This window comes from Narcine bancroftii, chromosome 12 (assembly GCF_036971445.1).
Source record: "Narcine bancroftii isolate sNarBan1 chromosome 12, sNarBan1.hap1, whole genome shotgun sequence".
NCBI classification, from domain to species: Eukaryota; Metazoa; Chordata; class Chondrichthyes; order Torpediniformes; family Narcinidae; genus Narcine; species Narcine bancroftii.
The window spans coordinates 99,806,091-99,810,896 of record NC_091480.1 but is presented as its reverse complement, the minus strand read 5'-3'; the positions used below and the strand labels follow the sequence as shown (position 1 = coordinate 99,810,896).

General features: G+C 41.8%; 1 protein-coding gene across 1 annotated transcript in view; it reads left to right on the top strand.

Moving 5' to 3' along the window:
• The window catches only part of LOC138746774 (glycylpeptide N-tetradecanoyltransferase 1-like), a 57,367-nt gene that overhangs the window by 677 nt on the left and 51,884 nt on the right, over positions 1–4,806 (top strand). The window lies entirely within an intron of this gene.

Sequence of the window (4,806 nt, the reverse complement as noted above, 5' to 3'; positions counted from 1 at the left end):
GTACGTTGAAGTCCCGCTGGTTGCCACCCATTTAATCGCAGCCGGCTCCCGGCGAAACGATACTGCACGCCTCGCCGTGTAACCCCGCGGCGCCAGTCCCGCCTGCCTCCCCGGCTATTGGCCGATTCGTATGATTGGCAGGTATGGTGGGCGGGATCGCTGGAGCTGATTGCTTTGTGGTCACGTCTATCAATGCATGGAACTTCCGCCATCGGGCTCGTTAGTGGAAAGGCGTGGGTTTTACCATGGAGTTCTTTAGGATGTAACCTGACTGCAAGCAGCCGGTTTAATTTATTCATGCATAGTCCAGGGGCTTCATTTAAAAGTAAAATGTTCTTTTATTACTGTTCAGTTTCGGGAGAAGGGAATAAAAGCGTCCATTTGTCCAGGTCTTGACATCGTCCCAGTCCTTCAGAATGAACGGTGGTTTTGAATTAGAATTTGGATGAAAACTTGTCAAGTTTCAAACAGATGTCACTGCTTTAATATCTTCAGTAGCCATAAATAAAATGTTAAGAGACATACCATGCCTTTCAGATAGAGATGTAGAATGTTTTTATTTCAATCAATATAGATTGCTAAGGCCTGCTTAATGCAAATCAAATCCAACATATTCATGAGCACGCAGTATTTCTTGCAATAAACTTAGAAGCAGACAAACCTTTTTCAAAGGTAAGCTATAAGGAAACGATTAACAAGAGCTGATGTAGTTCCATTAGACTGAGACAAACGAAGTTGTATTGAAAGAGAAAGTAAAATGCCAGGAAAGAAAAAATATTGAACCAGTTGAAGTAAAGAAAAATAGTGGGGAGGTCATGAAGCATATAGGGATAACTGAGGAGGTAGTGATGGCTGTTGAAAAAGATAAAGGTGGATAAATCTCCGGGACCAGACAAAATATTCCCAAGGACACTCAGGGAGGCTTGTGGACAGATAGTGGGGCCATTAACAGAGATATTTAGGATGTCACTGGTCACGGGGATAGTGCCAAAGGATTGGAGGGTGGCGCATGTGGTTCCGCTGTTTAAGAAAGGGTCCAAATGTAAACCTGGGAAATATAGGCCCGAACTTGAAAGGCCAACATGGCCTGTTTCCGCTCCGTAAATGGTTAAATGGTTATATGGTGAGTCTGACGTCTGTGATGGGTAAGTTGATGGAAAGTGTTCTGAGGGATGGTATTTACAAATTTTTGGAGGTACAGGGATTGATAGGGAGTAATCAGCAGGGTTTTGTCAGGGGTAGATCATGCTTGACAAACCTGATTGAGTTTTTCGAGGGGTTACAAAAAAGGTTGATGAAGGGAAAGCTGTGGATGTTGTCTATTTAGACTTTAGTAAAGCTTTTGACAAAGTTCCCCACAGGAGGTTAGGAAAAAAGGTGGAGACATTAGGTACAAATAAGGAGCTAGTGAAATGGATTCAGCAAAGGTTGGATGGGAGGTGTCAGAGAGTAGTGGTAGAAAATTGTTTGTCCAATTGGAGGCCGGTGACTAGTGGAGTTCCTCAGGGATTGGTCCTGGGTCCACTGTTGTTTGTTATATATATTAATGATCTGGAAGTAGGGGTGGAAAATTGGATAAGCAAGTTTGCGGATGATACAAAGATTGGTGGTGTTGTGGACAGTGAGGAAGATTACCGTAAATTAAAAGGTGATTTAGGAAGGCTGGGCTGAGAAATGGCTGATGGAATTTAATACAGATAAGTGTAAGGTGTTACATTTTGGAAAGGCAAATCTAAATAGGTCATATGCATTAAATGGTAGGCCATTGAGATGTGCAGAGCAACAAAGGGATTTAGGAGTGATGGTAAATAGTACCCTCAAGGCTGATACTTAGGTAGATGGTGTGGTGAAGAAGGCATTTGGAATGTTGGCCTTCATAAATCGGAGTATTGAATTCAAGAGTAGGGAGGTTATGATGAAATTGTACAAGGCATTGGTGAGGCCAAATTTGGAGTACTGTGTACAGTTTTGTTCACCAAATTATAGGAAAGATATAAACAAAATAGAGAGAGTACAGAGAAGGTTCACGAGAATGTTGACAGGATTTCAAGGTTTGAGTTACAGGGAAAGGTTGTGCAGACTAGGGCTTTTTTCTCTGGAGCGTAGAAGATTGAGGGGGGACTTGATCGAGGCTTTTAAGATTTTAAAAGGGACAGACAGAGTAAACGTGGATAGGCTTTTTCAATTAAGAGTGGGGGAGATTCAAACTAGAGGGCATGGTTTAAGATTGAAGGGGGAAAATTATAAGGGGAAGATGAGGGGAAATTTCTTTATGCAAAGGGTGGTAGGGATTTGGAATGAGCTTCCAGCAGACGTGGTTGAGGCGGGATCATTGGTTACATTTAAGGAAAGACTGGATAGTTACATGGAGAGGAGAGGACTGGAGGGGAATGGACCGGGTGCTGGTCAGTGGGACTAGGAGGGTGGGGATTTGTTACGGCATGGACTAGTGGGGCCGAACTGGCCTGTTCTGTGCTGTAAGTGGTTATATGGTTATATAAAAGTCTGTCTTTGTTGAATGAAATGCATAAATAGCCTGGAAAGTTGTGAAAAATACAGTCTTGAGTTGATGAGGAGCTCAAAGAAATTAAAGCAGCAGCAGTGAACAGATTAATTTGACTGGCAAACCAAAAATTCTCAGGGCCTGCATCTTTTGAAGGAGGTGCCATTAAAAACGTCATATTCAAAAATGTCCTGGTTTTTGTAAATGTGAAAGGAGAGAGAAATGAAACTGGGAATTGTAGGCCTGTCATCAGCGGAAGGGAAAAGAGTATCCATTGTTAATGAAGCTGTAACAAAGTACTCAAGAAACTAGGATTAGACAGAATCGGTATGTGTTTGTGAAAGGGGCATTATGGTTGACAGATTTGTTGGATCTGGCTGAGTAGATGAGAAATCGGTGATCCAGTGATATGGATCTTCAGAGGGCCTTCAGTAAAGTGGCTCACAGGTCATTATTAAACTTAACTTCGAGCACGTGGGGTTGGAGATGGCTAACAGAGAGTAGGAATAAAGGGTCATGTTTGTGCATTATATCCAAGTGTGTTGATGATTAAAAAGTTCATGCTCTATGAGGAGGATGCAAAGTATCTTCCAACAGGTATAGATGAGCTAATTAGATTAGTAAGGATGTGGCAGATAGAATGTAGCACAGAAAATGCAAGGTCCTCTACCTATATAACAAAAAAAAGTGCATTTTTTTAATGGTATGAAATTGAAGGGCACCGTTGTCCAGGGGATCTTTGGATCCTTTTATACAAATAACTGAAAGTGATTGTGTAGGAACAGCAGGAAGTTAGGTTGTGTTTGTCTTTATTGTTAAGGGATTTGAGTACAGGAGCTAAGATGTTTTTAAAATTACAAAGGGGTAAGGTGAGACTATATCTGGAAAAGGTTTGGTCCCCCTTCCCAAGGAGGGATATAATTTAGAATTGAGAGAGAGTGTACAGAAAGTTCAACAGAGTGGCTTCTGAGATGGTAGGAATGTATAAGGAAAATTTAAGCAGACTGGGCTTTAGAGGCAAGTTTAGAAGAATGAAAAGAGATTTCATTGAAATGTACAAAATTCATAAAAGGCTTGAAGCAGTAGGTTTGGAGATTCCCCTGACCAGGTAAACTGAACTGTGATTACAGTCTCAAGATAAAGGATTGGACATTCAGGTCTGAAATGAGAACATGAGAAGAAATGTCATCACCAAAAGGAGGTGAATCATTAATATTCTTTGCATAAGAGGAATCCAGAAATATGAATCAAGAAGTAAGACGTTCACAATCAACTATCGGCAGAGCATATTGAATGGTGCAGGAATGAGGGACTGAGGGGTGGAGCGATCCTATTCCATAATTTTTATATCTCATTGGAAAGACAGCATTTATTCCTTCACTGATGTTCTTGGACTATGTCCTCTTGTCCTTTGATTGGAGATGAAGTCAAACCTCCCTGATTCTGTAATATATTACATACAACTGAGCTTTGATATGTTACTGAAATGGCTGCTGTGCCATCTCACAACCACTTTTGAACCACTGAACTGAATGCAGCGAGATAGCAGCTGAACTAACTGCACCACTGTGCTGCTCCCTTTATTGAATTTGTCCTACTCCCTGTCGACATGGGGATGTATTTGCTGATTGAAACTGTTGGTGGGTTTTCTGATTACTAATTTCAATCTGTTGAAGGAACATAACATTCTGAAATAAATATTGGAGAGGGGCAGGTGTTGGTGGTCTTGTACTTGACAAACTTGCCCAATGCTTGCCACCAAGACTCTGGAGACCAACTGTGTGTAAATTTTCACCAGTATGTTGATTTGAACTGAGTAAACCAGTAAACCAGCAATGCTTTAAGCATGTTTTGTGCAAAGCTCAAACTTGGAATCTAGCATGGTGAGGTATTGTATTAAAGCACCTCATGAGGAAAGAATGATTCAAGATTCAACTTATTGTCATGTAATAAAGACAGTCCATTATTAAATGGAATTTGTTTTCGTCTGCTCTAAGACAGACAGATTCACCATCGGCAGAAATTACCTGGTCTCTCTTATGGTCAGAGAAAGAGAATCAAAAGAGAGTCCCCCCCCCCCCCCCCCCAAAGTGAACAAGTGTCCGTGGATTCCCCTCCAACGCTCCTGCAGTCCCAACAGTGACGCAGAGTTCAGTCCAAACCATCAGCAGCCCAAGCTCCAGATCTGAACCTCCAACAAGATCAGGAACCCTTCAGGGCCTTCTCACATCCTAGTTCTGATACCTGGTTCTCCTTCAGCCAGTCTTGATCCATTTTCCAGTAGCCCACAGTCTGCGTGGGTT